Source organism: Bufo bufo, chromosome 6 (genome assembly GCF_905171765.1).
Source record: "Bufo bufo chromosome 6, aBufBuf1.1, whole genome shotgun sequence".
NCBI lineage: Eukaryota > Metazoa > Chordata > Amphibia > Anura > Bufonidae > Bufo > Bufo bufo.
Genome location: NC_053394.1, coordinates 185,785,267 through 185,813,059, shown reverse-complemented (window position 1 = coordinate 185,813,059; position 27,793 = coordinate 185,785,267).

Here is a 27,793-nt window from a genome sequence, read left to right as displayed (position 1 = left end):
TGACCCGCGCATGCCCACAGGACTCCCCAGTAAGCAGCCGCTGCGCATGTACTGCGCATCTCGAAGTGCGCACGGACTTACACATCGGTGGATGGTAACCCGCCTGCGCAGGTGAATGATGCGCAGGAACTTAGGAGAAAATCCCATAGTAAGTGAACCGACAGTGTCCATTACCGCTGGAGACGGCAGGGTCCACTACTAGACGAACGCCACTCAAAAGGTGGCTGCTATCCAATCGTATTAGAACAGCAGGATCAGGTTAGCGTCTAGAGCCAAAAGGCTTATTGATAATGATACAGTTAGGGGTATAGTTATGCCACTATTCACAACCAAGCAGCCTGAAGCTGTCATAAAGGCATAGAACCTAATCTATAGCTCATGCGCTGCATAATGGTTGATTATGTGACTTTTACACTAATAGCTGTAAATATGTTATATTATAGGGCAGTTACTACTTAAAACCTAGGACTGACCTTGTCCTTTCAGGTGGATGAGGTGCACCCACAAAAATCCTGGGCTTGAATCAAACCACTAACGTAAACATTGGCAAGTATACAGATATACAAAAAAAAATTTTTTATTATATAAACAAAAAAAATAAATTTTTTTGTTGGGATAGAACACAAACGGGAAATTTCAAAAATTCTCCTTTTTTTTGATTTTTATTGTCATCAAAGGAATGCAGTGAAGGCAAATCCTTCATTGAGTCCTTTGGGACTCAAACTATCAAGTCGATAAATCCACCTGGTTTCTTCCTGCAGGAGGATGGAATCCAGGTCACCTTTCCTGGCACCCAGGGTTTTTTTGCAAATACCCCAAAATTTTAGTGCCTTATGGTTGCCTCCATGATAGGCTCTGACATGCCTAGAGACCGAAGTATCTGCTTTGGTGTTAATACTGCTAATGTGCTGACAAATCCTTCTCCTGAACTCCTGTGATGTCTTTCCTACATAAATCTTGGGACACGGACATTGGATAGCATAAACAATGCCCTTGGTCTTGCAATTGATAAATTGTCTTATCTGATATTCTTTGCTATCTACAGGGTTCGTGAAGGATCGACATTTTTGGACAAGAGGACAAAAGACACAGTCCCCACAAGGGTAAGTACCCACTACATTAGACTTTAGCCAGGTAGTTTTCGAGCTAGGGGATATCCTAAAAAGGTCCTGCATAAGGCCTTTGCTAGGGCCAAGAACACTGATAGGGGTGAGCTGTTAAAGTCTGGACCTAAAGATCCTAAACCTAAATTGGTTAGGTGCATTGGCACCTATGACGCCCGGAATGATTACATCTTTCGTATACTTAAAAAGCACTGGCATGTTCTGTGGGCAGATAACGACCTAAGATCTGTTATCACACAGAATCCAAGCGTGACCTATCGTCGAGGTAGGAATTTGAAGGACCTTCTGGTCCATAGTTACCTTTCTCCCGCTCTGCCTAAAACTACCTGGCTAAAGTCTAATGTAGTGGGTACTTACCCTTGTGGGGACTGTGTCTTTTGTCCTCTTGTCCAAAAATGTCGATCCTTCACGAACCCTGTAGATAGCAAAGAATATCAGATAAGACAATTTATCAATTGCAAGACCAAGGGCATTGTTTATGCTATCCAATGTCCGTGTCCCAAGATTTATGTAGGAAAGACATCACAGGAGTTCAGGAGAAGGATTTGTCAGCACATTAGCAGTATTAACACCAAAACAGATACTTCGGTCTCTAGGCATGTCAGAGCCTATCATGGAGGCAACCATAAGGCACTAAAATTTTGGGGTATTTGCAAAAAAACCCTGGGTGCCAGGAAAGGTGACCTGGATTCCATCCTCCTGCAGGAAGAAACCAGGTGGATTTATCGACTTGATAGTTTGAGTCCCAAAGGACTCAATGAAGGATTTGCCTTCACTGCATTCCTTTGATGACAATAAAAATCAAAAAAAAGGAGAATTTTTGAAATTTCCCGTTTGTGTTCTATCCCAACAAAAAAATTTATTTTTTTTGTTTATATAATAAATTTTTTTTTTTTGTATATCTGTATACTTGCCAATGTTTACGTTAGTGGTTTGATTCAAGCCCAGGATTTTTGTGGGTGCACCTCATCCACCTGAAAGGACAAGGTCAGTCCTAGGTTTTAAGTAGTAACTGCCCTATAATATAACATATTTACAGCTATTAGTGTAAAAGTCACATAATCAACCATTATGCAGCGCATGAGCTATAGATTAGGTTCTATGCCTTTATGACAGCTTCAGGCTGCTTGGTTGTGAATAGTGGCATAAATATACCCCTAACTGTATCATTATCAATAAGCCTTTTGGCTCTAGACGCTAACCTGATCCTGCTGTTCTAATACGATTGGATAGCAGCCACCTTTTGAGTGGCGTTCGTCTAGTAGTGGACCCTGCCGTCTCCAGCGGTAATGGACACTGTCGGTTCACTTACTATGGGATTTTCTCCTAAGTTCCTGCGCATCATTCACCTGCGCAGGCGGGTTACCATCCACCGATGTGTAAGTCCGTGCGCACTTCGAGATGCGCAGTACATGCGCAGCGGCTGCTTACTGGGGAGTCCTGTGGGCATGCGCGGGTCATCCAGTATGGTAGTAGTGGATGACGAGGCCATTTGGTGACGTAAGTAGGCGTCGGCCTCTATGGGACTGTTCTTGCCCTCTGCGCAGCCGCTGTGGATGTAATACGTCACCGCTGACGATGTCAGTGAGGTGATGCTGCAGGCTCTCCACTGGTTGATTTCTAGTACACAGCTCCCATTGGTCCCGCTCCGGTCACGAGCGGCGCGCTGGATAGGCAGTTCATTGTGTCAATACCTACACATACACTATTTAAACCTCCAGGTGGCTGCGGCCACTCATTGCTGTCCATTGCCCCTGAAGAAGCCAGAAGTCTGGCGAAACATGTCGGGGGACAGCTGTAGATTTTAAATTGCTCTGCGCCTCCCCACTGTATCAGCACCTAGCGGCCAGACATTGATGGTGTTGTGTCGGTCTCACTGTTAAATCAACAGGGCGACTATTGCTGGCCACTGAGTTGGCTGTAACGGTTCCTAACGTTACTGCTTCCTCCCATCAGCAAAGCCCTTTGTATGTAGAGGGAGTAATCACTACTCCCCTACTAGTTTATTAAGTTGTCATTACAACCATACTGCTTGTTACAAGTGAGCCACACTTGGTGCTGTGGTAGTGTCAACTTTTAGTAGAATTACTAGTAGCAATTTGTGCATAACTATACAAGGTGGGAGATAGTGCACATCTCTCACACTTTCACTGTGCACTGCTTGCCACTTACAGTGTAGAGGTGCATTGTGTTTTTAATTTATAATTTCTTGGTCTTGTCCTATTTCAATTAAAGAGTATAATTGCACACATGCTCAGTACAGTTCAATTTTTAGCGAATTATAATAAAAGTGAAGTATTAATTTGTACCTGGGTCAAGACAGGTTCTATTGCCCAGTTGGGCATCTGTAAATAGTATAGTTAAATAACCTTACCCAGGTCTGTCCCAAATTAAAATAGAATACGGCAGTATAACTACCCCACAAGTGACCCCATTTTGGAAAGAAGACACCCCAAGGTATTCCGTGAGGGGCATGGCGAGTTCCTAGAATTTTTTATTTTTTGTCACAAGTTAGTGGAAAATGCTTATTTTTTTATTTATTTATTTTTTCATACAAAGTCTCATATTCCACTAACTTGTGACAAAAAATAAAAAGTTCCATGAACTCACTATGCCCATCAGCGAATACCTTGGGGTCTCTTCTTTCCAAAATGGGGTCACTTGTGGGGTAGTTATACTGCCCTGGCATTCTAGGGGACCAAATGTGTGGTAAGGAGTTTGAAATCAAATTCTGTAAAAAATGACCTGTGAAATCCGAAAGGTGCTCTTTTGAATATGGGCCCCTTTGCCCACCTAGGCTGCAAAAAAGTGTCACACATCTGGTATCTCCGTAATCGGGAGAAGTTGGGGAATGTGTTTTGGGGTGTCATTTTACATATAGCCATGCTGGGTGAGAGAAATATCTTGGCAAAAGACAACTTTTCCCATTTTTTTATACAAAGTTGTCATTTGACCAAGATATTTATCTCACCCAGCATGGGTATATGTAAAAAGACACCCCAAAACACATTCCTCAACTTCTCCTGAATACAGAGATACCAGATGTGTGACACTTTTTTGCAGCCTAGGTGGGCAAAGGGGCCCACATTCCAAAGAGCACCTTTCGGATTTCACAGGTCATTTACCTACTTACCACACATTTGGGCCCCTAGAATGCCAGGGCAGTATAACTACCCCACAAGTGACCCCATTTTGGAAAGAAGAGACCCCAAGGTATTCGCTGATGGGCATAGTGAGTTCATGGAAGTTTTTATTTTTTGTCACAAGTTTGTGGAATATGAGACTTTGTATGAAAAAAAAAAAAAAAAAAATCATCATTTTCCACTAACTTGTGACAAAAAATAAAAAATTCTAGGAACTCGCCATGCCCCTCACGGAATACCTTGGGGTGTCTTCTTTCCAAAATGGGGTCACTTGTGGGGTAGTTATACTGCCCTGGTATTCTAGGGGCCCAAATGTGTGGTAAGGAGTTTGAAATCAAATTCAGGAAAAAATGAGGAGTGAAATCCGAAAGGTGCTCTTTGGAATATGGGCCCCTTTGCCCACCTAGGCTGCAAAAAAGTGTCACACATCTGGTATCCCCGTACTCAGGAGAAGTTGAGGAATGTGTTTTGGGGTGTCTTTTTACATATACCCATGCTGGGTGAGATAAATATCTTGGTCAAATGACAACTTTGTATAAAAAAATGGGAAAAGTTGTCTTTTGCCAAGATATTCCTCTCACCCAGCATGGGTATATATAAAATGACACCCCAAAACACATTCCCCACCTTCTCCTGAGTACGGAGATACCAGATGTGTGACACTTTTTTGCAGCCTAGGTGGGCAAAGGGGCCCATATTCCAAAGAGCACCTTTCGGATTTCACAGGTCATTTTTTACAGAATTTGATTTCAAACTCCTTACCACACATTTGGGCCCCTAGAATGCCAGGGCAGTATAACTACCCCACAAGTGACCCCATTTTGGAAAGAAGAGACCCCAAGGTATTCGCTGATGGGCATAGTGAGTTCATAGAACTTTTTATTTTTTGTCACAAGTTAGTGGAATATGAGACTTTGTAAGAAAAAAAAAAAAAAATCATAATTTTCCGCTAACTTGTGACAAAAAATAAAAAGTTCTATGAACTCACTATGCCCATCAGCGAATACCTTAGGGTGTGTACTTTCAGAAATGGGGTCATTTGTGGGGTGTTTGTACTGTCTGGGCATTGTAGAACCTCAGGAAACATGACAGGTGCTCAGAAAGTCAGAGCTGCTTCAAAAAGCGGAAATTCACATTTTTGTACCATAGTTTGTAAACGCTATAACTTTTACCCAAACCATTTTTTTTTTACCCAAACATTTTTTTTTTATCAAAGACATGTAGAACTATAAATTTAGAGCAAAATTTCTATATGGATGTCGTTTTTTTTGCAAAATTTTGCAACTGAAAGTGAAAAATGTCATTTTTTTGCAAAAAAATCGTTAAATTTCGATTAATAACAAAAAAAGTAAAAATGTCAGCAGCAATGAAATACCACCAAATGAAAGCTCTATTAGTGAGAAGAAAAGGAGGTAAAATTCATTTGGGTGGTAAGTTGCATGACCGAGCAATAAACGGTGAAAGTAGTGTAGGTCAGAAGTGTAAAAAGTGGCCTGGTCTTTCAGGGTGTTTAAGCACTGGGGGCTGAAGTGGTTAAAAGTCAATGGAGGACGGATCCGTTTTCTATTGTGCCAGATTGCTTAGTTTCATCAGACGGACACCAAAACACTGCAGGCAGCGTTTTGGTGTCCGTCTCCAAAGCGGAATGGAGACTGAACTGATGCAAACGGATGCATTCTGAGCGTATCCTTTTCCATTCAGAATGCATTAGAATGCAAACTGATCCGTTTTGGACCGCTTGTGAGAGCCCTGAACGGATCTCACAAACGGAAAGCAAAAACGCGAGTGTGAAAGTAGACTAATACACTGACAGTTGCCTAGGAGACCTGGCCTAAGTTGCTGGGTCTCCTAGGCTTCTGTAGAAGGCAATGCATGGGGCTGCTTTCTCTGCCATCTGGTCCCCGTCACCACAGCATGGTGACTCAATGGAAATAGAGCTGCAAACCCCCTAATATGCTGCAGTCAGCTTTGACCGCGACATACAATAGGTTAATCCACCGCAATCACTTTTTACAGCTGTCAGTGAATGCTGGGCCCCTGCACTGTTTGCATGCGCACCACACCACTGCACGATCATCTTTACGTACGGTACATCAAAGTTCGCCAAGGCACTGGCAGCCATGACGTACTAGTATGTCATGGGTCTGCTATGCGTTAAAGGGAACCTGTCACCTACTTTATCACTATATAAGTAAGTGAATTGCATAATAGCACGTCACCTTATTCACAAATGTGCCTTTCTTTCAGCCATTGGTGGTTCCGATCTTCATAAAAAGAACTTTGAAAGGAGCCTGCAAAGTGCCCAGCAGGGAGTTAATATCAGCAGAATGAGCCGAGGCATGTCTCTTGCCGGTGCCCAAGCCCACCTCCTCTCGACTTTCATATGACGCCCCCTCCACCAAGACACATTCCAGCCCTAATTCCACTCGTTTTTATGCTGCCGCAATGCGGTACAGGCTGCACGCATCACTGGGCTTGGCGCATGCCCAGTTGAGGAATTGAATCTAATGTCCTTAGTAGGACACTCAGTGGATGCGATGTGGCAGAAAATAGGTGGGCAGAGTTGGGGCTGGGATTTGACGTTGCAGTGGAGGGGGCATCATGTCAAAGTTGAGAGGAGGCAGGCTTGGGCACTGGCAAGATGCATGTTTGGACTCCTTCTGCTGAGATTAACGTCCCAGCCAGGCACTTTGAAGGGTCATTTGCATTTCAAGGTTTGTTTTCTGAAGATAGGAAACACCAGTGGCTGAAAGAAAGATACATTTGTGCACTATTTGACATGTGCTACTATGCAATTCTAGCAGTAAAGAAGATTAGTGCACACATGCCATTGACGTCACTGAATCTGAAAGTGGATGCGCGGTCGGCTTCATCTGCAGTCAACTCCACTTCCAGGTGTAATGACGTCAACACCACATGTGCACCAATCACGTTCGCTGCTTTGCAAGTAGAAGAGGTGGTGTGCACGCCCTCTGCTAGTGAACCAGTGCGCAGGTGTAAGTAATCAGCCCTAGACTCAAGGCTAGCCCTGTCAATCTAAGGGGAGGGGGGATGTTTTTAACACTGGTGGCGTCTGTATTGAATAATGCCTCATTTGCATAAACATAAAAGGGTACATTTCTCTAAAACTTCTACATCTAAAAAAAAGAAAAATATCTTTACTCAGTTGGATCAACCCTACCAGGCTATATGCCTGGTTTAATAAGGTTGATCCTGGTGAGAGAGCCTCTTTAAATAGTGATGACGTAGGTGACAGATTCCCTTTAAATACCCTACACAACAGGTTTGTACTGTCTTAATCTCATCAACAAGCATTGATAAATAGATTAAAGAGAATATGGTCTAACACAGATCCTTGTGATACCCCGCTGCCGTCTTTTCGAGTACGTACGTACAGCTTTGTGGAGGATTTTTCAAAACTGGTTTAAAGATACAGTAAAGTGACTTAGTTGCCCCTAGAAAACAATCAGATTCCCCCTTTCCCAAGAGCTATGAAAAGTGAAATCTGGTTGCTACTGTTGTTTTCTGTGCTCTAACCAGCTCTTTACAAATGTGCATTTATTGTCCCCTAGTTCCTGGATTTGTGGCTTCAGTACAAGTCTCTTGTATGGTATTATATCAAATGCGTTTGCAAAATTCAGACATATCACATCTGCTGCATGGCCAACATCCAGATTTACTCTTAGCTACTTATAGAAACCCAGCATGTTGGTTACGCATAATAAAGTAGATATATCAAGACTGGCGCATCCATTCGCCAGTCTTGATCTCCCTGTACTGGAGTGAGAGGCGCCTAACCATGCACATCTCTGCCCTGCCTTGCGCCAGAAACTGAAGTCTACTCCATCTACAGACTGGTATAGACTTCAGTTATAACCTCTGCCACTTTCTGGCGAAAGTTATAGTAAATGGGGTGGGTGGCTTGAAGCCCCGCCCACTTCCACTAGGCCACAACCCTTTTTATCACCACTTCAGAAAAGTGGCGAGAAGCCTAAAAAGTCACAAATTATGCTGCACATATGGCGTACCCCATAATGTGTGACTTTTTTTATGCCACAATGGTTGCGTAATTAGCTTAATAGATGTCCCTCAATGTGTTCTGCATGAATCCATGCTAGTTGTCACTTTTTAATTTATTCACCATTATATACTTTTGCAGCTCATCTCTTAAAATACCTTTAGATATTTTACATACACCAAAAAATATCCGAGCGCACTCACTCAGATATTATCAGAATTCCCATAGAAATGAATGTAGGTATGCTGCGCGTATGTGGTGCTCTCTCCACGTTCGGGGCAATTTTGGAGATAGGTGCTGGGACCTGCACCTATCTGACATTGGTGGCATATCCTATGCTGCCAGTGTCTGAGATGATAAAACCCCATTAAATCTCCTCCCTAGGTTGCTGGAGCAACTGTTATTGGAATTCTGGAAAAGGGTCATTGATCCAGGGAGTTATTCTGATTGCCTGATCGGAGTCCGGAAGGAATTTTGTCCCCTAAAATGAGGAAAATTGCTTCGACCCCATGAGGGTATTTTGCCTTCCACTGGATCATCTTTGTAAGGATAACAGGTTGAACTAGATGGACAGATGTCTTTTTCAGCCTTATTAACTATGTTACTATGAACTGGATAGTTGGATGTCTTTTTCAGCCTTATAAACTATGTTACTATGTATATTAGATGTTTAATACCACAGGAGGTACAAACTAAACTAAGAAAAAGATTCTGTACTTGAAACTAAAATCCAATCTTTAATAAATAAAAAAATCATTCAAACAGCATGATGCAGCAGCACTGCTGACAAGTTTCGGACCAATGTCCTTAATCATGGCATGATGTGCAACACTATAGTAGACTTTAAAAACACACTTTGACCAATGAAATTTAACTGCATCTTGCAGTAGGTGGTACAGAGAATGAGACCGCAGGGGCAATGTGTGAGTGTGGTGGCCTGATGGGTGTAGTATTTGGTACTCCCGTTTCTGCAGCTCCCTGGGGCAACATACAGTAATGAGACGGAAGGCACTGGATTTCTTTGGAGCACACTCTGGTGTTGAGGTATCTCCTGCTGGATGTTGGTTGCGGTGCCCTTGACAGTATAGGGTTTAAGGTGCAGGGAAGGCAGGGTCCCTGATGTTTAGACACCACTTGAGTGCAAATGAGGTGGTAAAATAAACATTTACTGAGAACCACTTGCCTTGAGGTAGATAGAGTATAGATTATTGCAGTGTAAAGCAGTAGTTGTGATCAATTCAAAAGACATCACAAGTTAGTTATATCTGTAATCCTAATAACAGGCTCTTGGTAAGGTATTGACCCTGGTCAAATTCAGGCTATTGTAGCTTCTGGCTGACAGTCTATCTTCCAGGTGTGGAGTATACATCAATAAACTTCTCTGTTTCACATGGCCGGTAAATATACAGTATCTTGCCGTCCTTGCTTACTCACAATTTCCAATAATATGTCCACACTGTCCATAGAGGATTGTGGCTCCAGATACAACGTGTTCTTCACTGTAGACTGTGAGCAGGCACCCTAGGCTAACTCCTGTCTCACATTGGGTGCTAATGGAGTCTATAGCCTGAGGTAACATTCTCGTCTCCACTAGTCTCTCATTATAATCTCTCAACACACTGGGTTGCTTGTATTCTTCTCTTGAGGCCTACCCTTGGTATGTGCACATCTCAGAGGGGTAGCTACTTGTCTTTAGAGTTCAGCAGATCCAGCCCTTGCTTCGGTTAGGCTACTTTCACACTTGCGTTAATATTTTCCGGTATTGAGATCCGTCATAGGGTCTCAATACCGGAAAAAAACGCTTCAGTTTTGTCCCCATTCATTGTCAATGGGGACAAAATGTAACTGAAGAAAACGGAATGTTCCAAAATGCATTCCGTTTCGTTCTCATACCAGATAGCTGCGGTTTGCTTTCTGTCCTGGGATGCAGAGCAAAACGTCATGACCCACAATGCAAGTCAATGGGGACGGATCGTTTTCTCGGACACAATAGAAGACGGATCCGTCCCCCATTGACTTTCAATGGAGTTCATGATAGATCCACCTTGGCTTAGTTAAAGATAATACAACCAGATCTGTTCATAATACAACCATCTGCATTCATTATCAGTAATGGAAGCGTTTTTGCTGAACCCTGCCGGATCTAGCAAAAACACTAGTGTGAAAGTAGCCTTAGCTGGCTCTTTTTGTCTGACTCTGCAGTCTCGCTGTGGTGTCTGATTTTTCTGTCTGACTCTGGAGTTAGCTTTATTTGGCTTCAGACTAAGGGTCCATTCAGATGTGGAGCCGCAAAACACAGATACTGGTGTGCTGTCCGCATCTTTTGCGGTGCCATTGAAATGAATGGGTCTGCACCCATACCACAAAATTGTGAAACAAAGGCGCAGCCAGAAATACGGATGTGTGAATGGACCCTAAACATATGCAGACCTGACTGCATTGATCTCAACTGCTGCACTTCACTGCATAATGTCATCTGTGCTACACTTCCTGCCTTGCCCCTCCTATATACTGTATATGTGGTACCAGCACCACCTAGGGGTGACTGGGTATGTGGACATGTAAGATGCATACAGCCTGTTAGAAGGAATTACAGCAATATGTATACATCTTATAAAATGACATTCTGCAAATACCCTTATGTATTCAGGGCCCCACTACTATTACGGAGTGGGACACTGCATACATCAAATGAAAGGTGGGGCCACATAGCTAAGCATAAAATGGCAAAACATAGAAACATGGATTTTTCACAAACCTGTCATGCGGAAAGCAGTACCATCAATCTGTACTGCGCTGGCATCAACCCCACATATCGGATATATGAAACTGAACAGACAAAAATAAACAAAATCACATTAAAGGGGTTCTCCAGAAATTAAGAAAGTGAAAATACTTAAATATTACTTTACTATAAATATATTCCCAAATGCCTTTCATTAGTTATAATGGCTCATTTTGTCTAGGGAGCATTCATTAGGAGAAATAAAATGGCCTCCGTCCTATCAGTACACACAGAACCTGTACTAATCAAAAAGGAGGACAAGTTACTTCAGAACACTGAGATAAAGAGCTGTCTCATCCTCCTCTCAGTCTGTCTGGTTTTAGTGGTAAATAAGTCTGACCATTTCCCTCCAAAACATGCTCTTCTTTGACCCCTTAAGGACCCTGCCATTTTCACCTTAAGAACCAGGCCATTTTTTGCAAATCTGACATGTGTGACTTTATGTGGTGATAATTTTAAAAACGCTTATACTTATCCAAGCCATTCTGAGATTGTTTTCTCATCACATATGGTACTTCATGACAGTGGTAAATTTGAGTCAAAATAATTAGCAATTTTCAAAATTTCAATTTCTCTGCCTTTAAAACAGATAGTGATACCTTCTAAAATAGTTATTACTTTACATTTCCCTAATGTCTACTTCATGTTTGGATCATTTAGTAAATTTTCTCTTTTTGGGACGTTAGAAGGCTTAGAAGTTTAGAAGCAAATTTTTAAGAAAAGTTCCAAAACCCAATTTTTAAGGAGCAATTCAGGCCTGAAGTCACTTTGTGGGGCTTACATAATAGAAACCACCCATAAATGGCCCCATTTTAGAAACTAAACCCCTCAAGGTATTAAAAAATTATTTTAAAAACTTTTTAACCCTTTAGGTGTTCCACAATAATTAAAGGAAAATGTAGAAGAAATTTCAGAATTTTACTTTTTTGTCAGATTTTCAATTTTAATAAAAAAAATTCACTAACAAAGCAAGGGTTAACAGCCAAACAAAACTCAATATTTATTACCCTGATTCTGTAGTTTACAGAAGCACCCCATATGTGGTCATAAACTGCTGTACGGGCACACGGCAGGGCGCAGAAGGAAAGGAACGCCATATGGTTTTTAGAAAGCAGATTTCACTGGGATGATTTTAAGTTGCCATGTCATATTTGAAGACCCCCTGATGCACCCCTAGAGTAGAAACTCCAAAAAGTGACCCCATTTTGGAAACTACACCCCTCAAGGTATTCAAAACTGATTTTACAAACTTTGTTAACCCTTTAGGTATTCCACAAGAATTAACGGAAAATGTAGATGAAATGTAGAGAATTTCCCTTTTTGGCAGATTTTCCATTTTAATCGATTTTTTTTTCTGCTAACAAAGCAAGGGTTAACAGCCAAACAAAACTCAATATTTATTACCCTGATTCTGTAGTTTACAGAAACACCCCATATGTGGTCGTAAACTGTTGTACGGGCACACGGCAGGGCGCAGAAGGAAAGTTACGCCATATGGTTTTTGGAAGGCAGATTTCACTGGGATCATTTTAAGTTGCCATGTCACATTTGAAGACCCCCTGATGCACCCTGTTGAGGAAGGGTTGAGACGTATGCATATATATATATATGTATATATATATATAAAAAGGAAAGTGATGGCGGCACTGGAAAAACAAACAATGATGGGTGCTAGGTCCAGGGATGTAGCTGCTTACCCCGTATGAATAAAGATGAAAAACGGACAGCACTCCAGGTAAAAAGCAATTGTGTTTATTCACCCATGTGGAAGGCAACGTTTCAGCTCATACAAGAAACTTTTTCAAGCAATGAACACAGTGTATGATGGGGTATATATAGTCCAACCCCTATTACATCACAAAACAATCAATCAACAACAAAGTACAAAATATAAAGTGCAAATAGTGCATAGACAAAGCAAAGTGCATAGAATGTGCATTACTCATCAGCGGAAAACCGCATCAATATTATATCACATATACAGTATGAGGTATATATATTATACCATACAGTGCAATAATTGATAAATAAATACAGGTGCACATAATCATCATGTGGGAGGAGAGAAAAAGAAAAGGGGATGATGCTGCAAAGGAGAGGAGAAAAGCGGTGACATACCCAGCGTTGTTCTCTGTGCCACACATGTCACATACCGCCGAATCCGGCGTTCCGATGGAGACACTGCGCAGGCGCCAAGTTGCGTCGAAACCACGGCATGACATCATCACAAGTCGTTGCGGGAGCATGCGCACAATGCTGGACCGCTCAGTCGGCCATTTTTCAAAAGGTAAAAGCCTCCCAACTATGTGTGTGCGCATGTCCATGTAGAAAATAAACAGGACAGCGCAGCACGGAGATCATTCCGTGTTCTATGGCGTGGACCCGTAGGTGTAAAGGGAGAGGCTGCAACCCACCAGAGTCACAGACCCTCATCCCATATGGACACAATATAACGACGACCACGCCGGGCTACGCCATGGTCATCATACATAAAGCCCACCAGATCCCTCCAGGGGCCACCACCAATCCAAGACACACAATGTAGAGTATCAGGGGCTAATTAGTAGAACAAATGTATTTCTGGCACAACTTGGAGATGGAGCAGAGATAGAAACAATCATGTAAACTAAATAAAGGCATGTAGGCACAGTATAGATACACAGGGTACGTCCCACCCTTTCAATCCCGCAGCATCATTCTTATCTGTGAAAATAAGAGAAAAAGATAAGAAAAAATGGCTTAATGGTGTTCATAGTACACTACGTATCGCCAAAGGAAAGTCGCATATCACATAAATAACAGTGTGGGGCAAACTGCTTATCTAGGAATACATCCCCGGATTATAATCCACATTGAGCCCATTGGGTTACACTCTGTTACCCTCACATCTGGGCATAGGTACATGGTCAATAGCCCAACATTTAAGGTCTTTTTCGGAGTGGTTAAACTCTGTGAAATGTTTGGGAACAGGGAGATCCTTTCTTTTTTTTTGCGTATAGATAATCTATGGTTGTTTAACCGCCTCTTGAGGTCAGTCGACGTTTCACCCACATATAATAACTTGCACGGACAGATCAAAACATAAATCACGAAATTGGAGTTACATGTAAGATGGAAACGGATCGAGTACGAAACTCCAGTTGGTGGGATGGACAAATGCCCTACCTTTACCCATATATTTGCAATCAGTGCAGCAAAGGCAGGGAAAACTACCCTTACCATGTACAGTCAAAGAGGTTTGTGTTAACTTGGATCTAGGGCCAATATCTGCTCTAACAAGTTGATCACGCAAGTTTCTGGATCTGCAATATGAGAAAAGGGGAGGGAATCTAATTGCTTCGATCTCACTATGGCAACCTCCCAAAATACCCCAATGCCGCTTGATAATGCGGTTAATCTCCTCACTTTGTTCCGTGTATTTGGAGATGAAGGGGATCCGGGTCTGTGACCTACTGGACGCCCTCCTCTCCAAAATACTACTCCTATCCAATCCATGGACCTTGGTTATATGGGAATCAAGTAACTGGGAGGGATACCCCCTTTTTTGGAATTTAATGGCCATAGTATTCAAAAATCGATCAACCTTCTCAGGTTCAGAAACTATACGTTTGACCCTAAGGAATTGTGAAAAGGGTAAATGCTTGAGCATATTGCGTGGGTGACCACTATTAAAGCATAAAAGAGTGTTTTTATCCGTGGGCTTAGTGTACAGTTGTGTATGTAACTTGCCCTTGTTAAATGTGACTGTGGTATCCAGAAACTGAATTTCAGTCTCTGAATGGACCAGGGTGAATTGTAGATCTTTATTGACACTATTGAGGAACATGTGAAACTCGGTCAACTGGGCAACACTGCCAGTACATATGAGGAAGATATTTATCGATGTATCTCCACCACCGCAGCAAATGGCTGCGGTGGTGGGACACATGGACGACATCCTCCTCAAAGCACCTCATAAAGATGTTGGCGTAGGTAGGTGCTACATTAGACCCCAACGCTACACCTCGTTTTTGCTGGACAAAAACGTATCCTGGAACAGGAAATAATTGTATCTTAAAATGATCTGTAGTAAATCAATGATAAATTTACTAGCGGCTGTGGTATAGGATGAGTAACCAAGCATACGTTCAATTGCACCAATGCCCAAATCATGGTCAATCGAAGTATACAAGGAAGTGACATCAAAAGATGCCAAATGGACATCATGGACACCAGCAAGCTCAATCATGTTCAACTTGCATAGGAAGTCAGTCGTATCTTGTATATACGACTCCGCCCCTACAGCAAAATCATGTAGAACCTTATCAAGATAAATTGCAATGCAACTGAAAATAGAATCCGAGCCGGAAACAATTGGGCGTCCAGGAGGGTCACTGAGAGACTTGTGCACTTTGGGGAGTGTATATAGAACCGGCGTAACCGGATGGTCTACAGTAAGAAATGTGCACAAATCCTCATCAATAGTGCCCGGCACAATGGCATCAGCCAAACATTTCTTGATAAGTTTTGCTATTACAAATTTAGGGTCAGCCTGGAGAACAGAATAAATATCCGTATCGTCAAGCTGACGTTGGATCTCAGCCACATATTTACTGGTGTCCATGATGACCACTGCGCCACCCTTATCTGCAGGTTTAACTGTCAATGTGGGATCATTTCTTAATTGGTCCAGTGCCTCAATCTCCAAACTGGAGAGGTTTGGATGTTTGAGAACACTATTGTTACATCTCAACTTATATGCAGAAATATCAGACTTAACAGCAGTAATAAATGCATCAACAGAGGCCTAATTAACATATGGGGTATAATGACTCTTCAGGGACAGATTGAGGCGTCTCAGGGAGAACTCGCTAGCCTGAGGCGCCGCGATCTGCGTCCTGGTATTGAACCACACTTTCAGCTTAATTCTACTATAGAATGCACATAGATCAGCGTCCAGATCAAACCCGTTGGAAGAAGACATAGGACAAAAAGAAAGTCCTCTATTTAGAACACTCACTTGAGATGGGGTGAGTATCCTGGATGACAGGTTGATCACTGTCACTTCCTCTTGTTCATCTGTTATTTGTTGGTCTGTGCTCTGGTCTTGTTGTTTCTGGATTTTGCTGATTCTGTGGTGTCTACGACCCCCTCTCCTCGTCTTTCTTTTGTGGGTCCACATTGTTCCCTAAAAAAAAGGGAGATTAAATGGAAACAACCGGTGTATTTATTTTCTTCTTCCTTTGATCCTTGAAGTTGAAATTGCTGGTATCTGACTGACAGGTGTAGACAGCGTCCTTTTTATAATCATTGGAGTCGCAATTCCATTTCGACCTTTTTCCTTCCTCCAATTCTATTTTAGCTCGTGCCACATGAGCCAATACACTATCACCGAATTGAGAATACTCCTCTGTGGACATGGATGTCTGTATTGTGAGGTCAATCACCGCCGTATCCTCGGCAATGGTAGCTAGTTCCTGTTGAAGGTACTGAATATTCAACAGGATAAAGTCCAGAGAATATCTATTAGATAACGCTTCAAATTTCTTACAAAACAATGCGTTGTGAGAAAACAAGTTGGGTCTCAGATTGGACCTCATACCACGTGGAATCCTCTGCACCTTGAAGTATTCACCAAGCGTGGTGGTAACAGAGTGTTGATCCTCAAAAAGAGGGAGCTTTTTTGGATCTACACTTTGAATAGTCTGAAACCCAATGGGCTCCATGTGGATTATAATCCGGGGATGTATTCCTAGATAAGCAGTTTGCCCCACACTGTTATTTATGTGATATGCGACTTTCCTTTGGCGATACGTTGTGTACTATGAACACCATTAAGCCATTTTTTCTTATCTTTTTCTCTTATTTTCACAGATAAGAATGATGCTGCGGGATTGAAAGGGTGGGACGTACTTTGTGTATCTATACTGTGCCTACATGCCTTTATTTAGGTTACATGATTGTTTCTATCCCTGCTCCATCTCCAAGTTGTGCCAGAAATACATTTGTTCTACTAATTAGCCCCTGATACTCTACATTGTGTGTCTTGGATTGGTGGTGGCCCCTGGAGGGATCTGGTGGGCTTTATGTATGATGACCACGGCGTAGCCCGGCGTGGTCGTCGTTATATTGTGTCCATATGGGATGAGGGTCTGTGACTCTGGTGGGTTGCAGCCTCTCCCTTGTCACCTACGGGTCCACGCCATAGAACACGGAATGATCTCCGTGCTGCGCTGTCCTGTTTATTTTCTACATGGACATGCGCACACACATAGTTGGGAGGCTTTTACCTTTTGAAAAATGGCCGACTGAGCGGTCCAGCATTGTGCGCATGCTCCCGCAACGACTTGTGATGATGTCATGCCGTGGTTTCGACGCAACTTGGCGCCTGCGCAGTGTCTCCATCGGAACGCCGGATTCGGCGGTATGTGACATGTGTGGCACAGAGAACAACGCTGGGTATGTCACCGCTTTTCTCCTCTCCTTTGCAGCATCATCCCCTTTTCTTTTTCTCTCCTCCCACATGATGATTATGTGCACCTGTATTTATTTATCAATAATTTCACCGTATGGTATAATATATACCTCATACTGTATATGTGATATAATATTGATGCGGTTTTCCGCTGATGAGTAATGCACATTCTATGCACTTTGATATTGTCTATGCACTATTTGCACTTTATATTTTGTACTTTGTTGTTGATTGATTGTTTTGTGATGTAATAGGGGTTGGACTATATATACCCCATCATACACTGTGTTCATTGCTTGAAAAAGGCTCTTGTATGAGCTGAAACGTTGCCTTCCACATGGGTGAATACACACCATTGCTTTTTACCTGGAGTGCTGTCCGTTTTTGATCTTTATATATATATATATATATATATATATATATATATATATGTATATATATACACACTCACCTAAAGAATTATTAGGAACACCTGTTCTATTTCTCATTAATGTGATTATCTAGTCAACCAATCACATGGCAGTTGCTTCAATGCATGTAGGGTTGTGGTCCTGGTCAAGACAATCTCCTGAACTCCAAACTGAATGTCAGAATGGGAAAGAAAGGTGATTTAAGCAATTTTGAGCGTGTCATGGTTGTTTGTGCCAGACGGGCCGGTCTGAGTATTTCACAATCTGCTCAGTTACTGGGATTTTCACGCACAACCATTTCTAGGGTTTACAAAGAATGGTGTGAAAAGGGAAAAACATCCAGTATGCGGCAGTCCTGTGGGCGAAAATGCCTTGTTGATGCTAGAGGTCAGAGGAGAATGGGCCGACTGATTCAAGCTGATAGAAGAGCAACGTTGACTGAAATAACCACTCATTACAACCGAGGTATGCAGCAAAGCATTTGTGAAGCCACAACACGCACAACCTTGAGGCGGATGGGCTACAACAGCAGAAGACCCCACCGGGTACCACTCATCTCCACTACAATTAGGAAAAAGAGGCTACAATTTGCACGAGCTCACCAAAATAGGACTGTTGAAGACTGGAAAAATGGTTTCCTGAACATGACAATGAGTTCACTGTACTAAAATGGCCCCCACAGTCACCAGATCTCAACCCAATAGAGCATCTTTGGGTTGTGGTGGAACGGGAGCGAGTGTATATATATGTCCCCTCATAGATATATACTCCAATATCAGTGTATACATGTGTATGGATGTGCCCCAAGCGTCCATATACATGTATATTATATATTATGTCCCCTGGTTCACCTGAAGCCAGGTGTATCAGTGTGAATGTGCCCCAAGCATTCACACTGATGCCATCTGGCTAATTGCATCAGAATGTCATCCTGTATGCTTCAAAGAGCTCCGATTCAATAGATTCTGAGTCCTTTGTAGTAATTATCTCCAGCTCTGCTGGAGATATTCGTGCATAATAAGAAGAGGGGAGAAACCTCCCCTCCTTCTATTACGCGCATTCCGGCAGCGCGATTACTATCGCGCTGTCCGGAATGCAAAGTGCTGCAGGCGGGAAATCAAAGGCTTCTCCTGCCTGTCAGCAAGTGGCGCGGCCCTGCTGTGCGCATGCAGGGACGCGCGGGCTGGCGTGGTGACTTCATATCACTGCGCCGGCCCATGTGTCTTTGCCCATGGCGCTCGCACAGCGCATGCGCCGCGGCCCGGGAGTGCGGGCTGCGGGATATAAATATCCGGCAGCCCTGCACTGGGGAGAGATAACCGAGCCGCCCCACCTCTACAGAAGACCCCTGGAAACGAGCATAAGAAGCGGGAATCAACCCCTGGATGACGAGCCGTTAATCCCCTGGAGGGCTGAGTACCTACCCTACGAACGAGCGAACCCCTATATTAACCCCTACTTGCCCATATCCCCTATCCCACCAACGATTCCCTATAACCCCTATATTACCCCTACTTGCCCATATCCCCTATCCCACCAACGATTCTCATATCCCCTACACAACCCCTATATTCTCTATCCCACCAATGTACCCCTACAACCCCTACTCCCATTTTCCCTATACCATCCCTGCAGGAACCCTTGTAGTGCTGTACCCCTACCCTTCAGTTCACCAATCCCATACCAGCATCCCTGCTCCCTATTCTGTACCCCTGACTGTATTTCTGTTTCTGTGGCCTGCATTCACCCCTGCAGCGCCACCGTTAACCCTTCGCTGTTCTCTTAGGGATAGAATTAGAACCAGGTGGGGTGGGCTGCTAATATATGTGTGTGTGTACTGTATTAGATAGTTTTGTGGGTGGAATTTGGGAACCGTGTAGGGTAGTTTAGTGCTGTATTTATAGTACGTGCATAGTGTACTGTAGGTATTAATAAATATCTTGTTTTATTTGTAACTATCTGTGTAACGTGTGGTTATTAGCGATAGTTCAGTAAGGCGCATGCAGCTAGCTTAGTGATTAGCGTAAAGTGAAAATATTGTATTATTTATATAAAGTTATAAATGGGCGGAGTCATCGGTAGAGTACTCCTCCTATTTATGAATATTAATTATTGATATTTGCATAAATATTGGTATTTAATATTCCCCCTTTACAAGGAGGATCAGGCAGAGACGAGGTCAGGATACAGGCTAAGGTCGGAAGCAGGATGACAACACAGGAACTACGAGCTGGAACCTTCGCTGTAGAAAACTACAATATTGCTCAGGCATCACAGGAAGGGGGAAGCACTCTTATAAAGGTGGTGCCTGGCCGGGATTTTAGAGAAGGCAGAATCAGGGGCATGCACGAACCCTTAAAGAAACAAGACGCGTGTGGCTCCTACAAGGTGCAACTAAAGCTGTCGCCGCCTACAGGAAAGCGGGTCCGGAGCCTGCAGCAGATAAGAGGAGCCTTGTGTGCAGTTCGACTGAGGTACGTAGCAGGATGCGCTGCACGCTGGCGGCTGCCAGCTGCCATTGTTACAGTATCCCCCCTCTCACGCCCCTTCTTCTTGGACCTGATGTGTAGAAAAAATCTTTTGAGAAGATTCGGAGCATGTACATTTTCCTCCGGCTCCCAGGAACGTTCCTCAGGACCATAATTCTTCCAGTTTACAAGGAAGTGTACTTCAAATTCAGATTCTTCGCCAGTAATAATGGAAGTAGTGGTGGTGGAGGGGGTTCTGGAAAAGGAGTTGAGGACCAATGGTTTCAGGCAAGATACATGGAAGGAGTTTGGAATCCGGAGGGTAGTAGGCAACCGGAGTTTGTAAGAAACTGGGTTGATGCGCTCTAGGATCTTAAACGGGCCCAGAAACCGGGGAGCAAATTTGTAACAGGGTACCTTCATGCGGATGTTCTGGGAGGAAAGCCAGACTTTGTCACCAGGAGAGAACTGAAGAGGTGGTCTACGTCTGGTATCTGCATTCTTCTTCATACGGGTAACTGCCTGAGAGATAGAGTCCTTAGTCTGTCTCCAGATGCTGAGGAAGTCTCTGAACAAAGAATTAGCAGCTGGTACTTCAGAAGATGCAGACAGGGGTAAAGGAGCACGGGGATGAAGTCCATACACTATATAGAAGGGAGAAGAGCCCGTAGATTCTCCGGAATGGCTGTTGTAAGAGAATTCCACCCAAGGCAGGAGCCGAACCCAGTCATCATGCTGAGCAGAGACAAAGTGACGTAGGTAGTTCTCCAAGATCTGGTTAATTCCTTCAACTTGCCCATTAGACTGAGGATAGTAACCAGAAGAGAAATCCAACTTGACCTGAAGTAGCCCACAGAGCGCTCGCCAAATTTGGAAGTGAATTGTACCCCGCGATCAGACACAATGTTCAGAGGTAGACCATGAAGGCGGAAGATGTGTTCTATAAACAGACAGGCCAATCGATTAGCAGAAGGAAATACAGGAAGCGGAATAAAATGTGCCATCTTGGAAAATCTGTCTACCACTACCCAGATAACGGAACAGCCAGCAGAGGACCGGAGATCTGTGATAAAGTCCATAGCGATGTGCTGCCAGGGGACTTCAGGAATGGGTAACGGCAGTAGCAAGCCCGTGGGTTTGGTTCGGGAAGCTTTGTTGCGGGCACAGGAAGTACAGGCAGATACAAACTCCCGGACATCTTTGGGTAGGGTCGGCCACCAATAGTGACGTGACAGCAAATCAAGGATATTACGCACCCCAGGGTGACCAGCATATTTGAAGCAATGACCCCAAGAAATAACTTTTTCCTCCTCTTGGCCTAGGGAACGAAGATCTTCCCCGGAGTAATATCTCTCACATGGACTGGCGCCACAGAAACCAAACAAGACGGTTCTATGATAAGTTGAGGTTTTTCAATCTGATCCGCTGGGTTGAAAGAATGGGAAAGTGCATTAGCCTTTACATTTTTATCAGCCGGTCGGAAATGCAGAAGAAAATTTTATCTGGCAAAGAAAAGTGCCCATCGAGCCTGACGTGGATTTAGACGCTGTGCAGACTGTAGATATGTCAGATTCTTGTGGTCAGTGTACATATATAACCACAGGATGCAGAGCCCCCTCCAGAAGGTATCTCCATTCTTCCAAGGTCATCTTGATAGCCAGCAGCTCTCTATCGCTGATGGAATAGTTTCTTTCCGCAGAAGAGAAGAGCTTGGAGAAGAAACCACACGAGACAAATCTCCCTTTGGAGTTGTTCTGTAGCAGGACGGCACCTGCTCCAATAGAGGAAGCATCCACTTCAAGGAAGAACTGTTTGGGGGTATCCGGATGACGGAGAACAGGAGAAGCGGCAAAGCAGTCTTTAAGATGCAGGAAAGCAGACTCAGCTTCAGGGGTCCACTTCTTTGCATCCACCCCTTTCTTCGTCAGAGCAGAAATAGGAGCTGTGAGGGAAGAGAAGTTTGGGATGAACTGTCTATAGAAGTTGGTAAACCCCAGGAACCTTTGAATGGCAAGGAGACCTTAAGTACGAGGCCAGTTCAGGACGGCTGAGACCTTGTCGGGTCCATTTGCATACCAGAGCAGGAAACAATGTATCCCAGGAAGGGTAAGGTGGACTGCTCAAAAACACATTTTTCGAGCTTAGTGTACAGGCCATTTTCCCTTAATCGCTGCAAAACCAGGTGCACTTGCTTCCGGTGAGTGGTCAAGTCGGGGGAATAGATGAGAATATAATCGAGATACAACACTACACAGTTGTACAACAGGTCCCGGAAGATATCGTTCACAAATTCTTGAAAAACTGCAGGAGCGTTGTATAGGCCGAACGGCATGGCCAGGTACTCATAGTGGCCATCACGGGTATTGAACGTCGTCTTCCACTCGTCGCCTTCACGGATTCGGATCAGGTTATATGCACCACGCAGATCCAACTTGGAAAATATCTGGGCGCCTCGGATACGGTCGAACAGTTCAGAAATCGGAGGCAGAGGGTACTTGTTCTTGACCGTGATCTTGTTCAGCCCATGATAATCTATGCACGGATGGAGTTATCCGTCTTTCTTGGCCACGAAGAAGAAATCGGCTCCCGCCGGAGAGGTGGACTTTTGGATAAATCCCTTCTGGAGGTTATCCTTAACATACTCTGCCATAGCCTGAGTTTCAGGCAGAGATAATGGATAAACCCTTCCGCGAAGTGGAGAAGTCCCTGGTAGAAGATCGATCGGCCTGTCATAAGACCGATTAGGTGGTAAAGTCTCAGCCCTCTTCTTACAGAAAACGTCCTCATATGCCACATATTGCGGAGGCAGACCAGACAGTTTCATAGGGACCGGACGAGGAGACGTTGGGCGAACCACCGACAGACAGGAAGAATGGCACTGAGGACCCCAGCGGAGAATATCCCCCGTACGCCAGTTTAAGACTGGAGAATGCTGCTGTAGCCAGGGCAATCCCAGAATCACTGTGTCCGTGGAATCCGGCAGGACATAGAAAGATATTTCTTCAGAATGTAGCACCCCGACTTGGAGTTTAACAGGAGTCGAGATGAACTGAATAGGTCTGGGAAGGGATTGTCCATTTACAATAATTGCCACTAGAGGCTTCGCCAGACGAGTAGTGGATAACTGGCACTGGGTCACCAGGGCTTGATTAACAAAATTTCCGGCTGCGCTGGACTCCAGGAAGGCAGGTACAGATATACTGTTTTTTCCAGAGGACAAAATAAGAGGAACAAGAAGTTTGGGAGAATTGTCTCTTTCGCCTAGGGTCACTTCTCCCATAGAACCTAGGCGCCAAAGTTTTCCACCTTCTGGGGACAGGTACGAACAATGTGACCCTTTCCGCCACCGTAAAGGCACAAGTCTTCTGCTCGTCGCCGCTGGCGCTCCTGGTCAGAGAGCTTCAGGCGTTCCACCTGCATAGGCTCTTCAGGCGGAACTGCAGCAGAAGTCTGAACAGTCCTCTGGAAGACAGGTGCGAGTCTAGATGTCCGTCTCACCCTTGCGGCTTCAGAGAAACGTTCTCGAAATCGCACGTCAATACGTGTGGCCAATGTGACCAAAGCGTCTTTAATACGGTCACTAAGACCCTCCCAGAATACGGCTTGTTGGGCTTCATCATTCTAGGACAGTTCTGCGGACAGAGTAAAGAACTGAATTGCGTATTGTCCCACTGTCATTGCGCCTTGACGAAGACGAAGGAGCGCAGAGGCTGCAGACGAGGCACGACCTGGTTCCTCAAACACCATACAGAAAACTGTTGGGAAGGTCTGGAGGTTTGCAGTCTCAGGTGCGCTTCTCTCCCATATAGGATTAGCCCAGGCTAGAGCTTCTCCAAAGAGCAGAGAGACTATGAAAGCTACTTTCGCTCGGTCAGACTGGAACTTCTCTCCATGTAGCTCAAAGTGGATTCAGGAACCCTCTGCAGGCTTTCGGATTGCCACTGTAGCGTGGAGGCAAAGGCAGCTGGACAGCAGTTATGCCATAGTGTGAATACGATGCAACAGGATTTGCAGGAGTTGCTGGGACCTGTGGTACGGCAGGAGTAGGTGTAGATGGTGTGTCCAGGTGGGCGGATATAGTGTTCAGACACTGCAGCAGGACATCTTGGCGTTCGCTCTGGTGTTGTAGCTCTTGGTATAAATTTTGCACCACAGGCTTGGGATTGCCAGCGGGGTCCATGGCCTGAGCAAACTGTAACGCTCCAACGGGTGTGGACCCGCTGTGCCACTTACCGGTTTGGCTTTGGGCCAAACTTGGGAGTGAAATCTAAGTGTTCCCCTGGTCTTCACCCTTTATCCCGCTCCAAGATGCGGAAGCTGGTCTTAGCTGCAGGGGAGACACCAGGTCGCTACCGCAAGAGTGGTCACTGTTAAGTGGCAGCTGGCTGAGCAGGCCAGAACGCCCTGGTGCAAGCACTGGGGATACAGGCAGGTGGAGCAAGCTGTCGCTGGATGGAAGAAGTGCAGCAGCAGAGTCAGATGAAGCAGAGCTGAGTTAGTGATTAAGCAGATCTGGAGCTGTTAGAACAGCAGAGCTGAATAGCTTAGGTGCAGCAGGTGTAACAAGCTGAACAGCAGACAGAGGAGTGGTTGACAATCCGAATCATACACTTGAGAGCAGCGAGGATCAGGCAGAGACGAGGTCAGGATACAGGCTAAGGTCGGAAGCAGGAACTACAAGCTGGAACCTTCGCTGTAGAAAACTACAATATTGCTCAGGCATCACAGGAAGGGGGAAGCACCCTTATAAAGGTGGTGCCTGGCCGGGATTGGAGAGAAGGCAGAGTCCTGGGCATGCACGAACCCTTAAAGAAACAGGATGCGTGCGGCTCCTACAAGGTGCAACTGAAGCTGTCGCCTGTGCAGGAAAGCGGGTCCGGAGCCTGCAGCGGAGAAGAGGAGCCTTGTGTGCAGTTCGACTGAGGTACATAGCAGGATGTGCTGCACACTGCCATTGTTACAGTAAGGTGACAAAAAATTGCTTTTTTGACACACTTTTTATGTTCACCTTTTTTTATTGATTTAAGTTTTACACAATAATATCATTTTTGAAACAAAAATGAATCATGTTTTAGTGTCTCCATTTTTTCTGGATGAGATTACAGTTTGCCACTATTTTGGGGGGCATATGACTTTTTTTTCGCTTGCCATTACACTTTTTATGATGTAAGGTGACACAAAATGGCTTTTTTGACACCGTTTTTATTTGATATTTTTTACAGTGTTCACCTGAAGGGTTAGGTCATGTGGTATTTTTATAGAGCAGGTTGATATGGATGCGGCGATACTTAATATGTCTACTTTTTATTTATTTTTTTACATTTAACACAATAAAAAGTAGAGATGGGACGGGGGATTCGTCGAATCCACGAATCCCTCGAATCTTGCTGGATTCGTGGGATTCGTGGACTCGAATCCCGACGTAATTTGCCTGAAACGAATCCGACGAATCCAGTGGGAGGGACTGGGAGGCGGAGCTGGGGGCCGGTGCGTTCACTGTGCTCCGGCCCCTCCGCTCCAGTAGTTATAAAATGTGTAATTCTGATTAATAATCATGCTGCCCCCTCTGTCTGTAGTATAACATTCAATGAATCTTACTTACAGGGCTACTGCTATCGTAATGCAGGCCGGCCGGGCAGACGAGCGGCAGCGTCACTGACTGACGTCACCTGCTTGCGCCGCCTGCTTCATTCATAAAGCAGACGACGCAGGCAGGTGACGTCAGTCAGTGACGCTGCCGCTCGTCTGCCCGGCCGGCCTGCATTACGATAGCAGTAGCCCTGTAAGTAAGATTCATTTAATGTTATACTACAGACAGAGGGGGCAGCATGATTATTAATCAGAATTACACATTTTATAACTACTGGAGCGGCAATGGGGGGGGTCTGTGGATGACACTGTTAAGGGGTAGGGGGGGTCTGTGGATGGCACTGTTATAGGGTGGGGGGGGCCTGTGGATGGCACTGTTATGGGGTGCGGGGGTCTGTGGATGGCACTGTTATGGGGTGGGGGGGGGTCTGTGGATGGCACTGTTATGGGGTGGGGGGGGTCTGTGGATGGCACTGTTATGGGGTGGGGGGGGTCTGTGGATGGCACTGTTATGGGGTGGGGGGGGTCTGTGGATGGCACTGTTATGGGGTGGGGGGGTCTGTGGATGGCACTGTTATGGGGTGGGGGGGGGTCTGTGGATGGCACTGTTATAGGGTGGGGGGGTCTGTGGATGGCACTGTTATAGGGTGGGGGGGTCTGTGGATGGCACTGTTATGGGGTGGGGGGGGTCTGTGGATGGCACTGTTATGGGGTAGGGGGGTCTGTGGATGGCACTGTTATGGGGTGGGGGGGGTCTTTGGATGGCACTGTTATGGGGTGGGGGGTCTGTGGATGGCACTGTTATGGGGTGGGGGGGGTCTGTGGATGGCACTGTTATGGGGTGGGGGGGTCTGTGGATGGCACTGTTATGGGGTGGGGGGGTCTGTGGATGGCACTGTTATGGGGTGGGGGGGTCTGTGGATGGCACTGTTATAGGATGGGGGGATCTGTAAATGCCAGGGGGAGAGGTGAGAGGCACTATGATACTACTGGCACATTGGGGGGAGGCACTATGATACGGGCACATTATGGGGGGAGATGGCACTATGATACGGGCACATTTTGGGGGGAGGTGGCACTATGATACGGGCACATTATGGGGGGAGGTGGCACTATGATACGGGCACATTGGGGGGGGAGATGGCACTATGATACCGGCACATGGGGGGAGGAGAGAGGCACTCCGCACTTGATACTGGCACATGATTAGGGGGGCATCTATGGGGACACTTACTGGCACATTATTGGGTGGCACTGTGGGGCCACTTCTTATTGGCACATTATTGGGGGGCACTATGGGGGCATCTACTGAGGCCACAAAGAAGGGGTATTTTATATGGGGGGCTCTGTGTGGTACTAGTATTATCAGAGGTATTATCTGTTTCTGCAGTATAGTATTGGGAAGCACAGCGGCACAGTATTGGGGGTGTTAGGATGATTTGTCCAGAAGATGGGAGGATGATGGAAAAGTAGTAAACTAAGATTTTTTTTTTTGTCAAGCTGCAGAGACGAAAAATGGCTAAAAAATGGTGGTCTGGTCTGAAGGTCTGAAAGGAGAAGATGAGGAAAGAGAACATCTACAAGAGACGTCACTGGATGTAAGAGGTATGTGGCTGTATTACCCTGTATGTTCTGTAGTGATAGGAGCAGGGGTCATCGCGGTCATATAGGGTGCGACCGTGACTGGGAGGTGGAGGTTCAGACAAACTGACGCGGTCTGACTTTGTTTCTTACACCGTGCGTTCACACAATTATGTACAGGATTCGTAGGATTCGAGATTCGAAAAATTCGATATATTCGA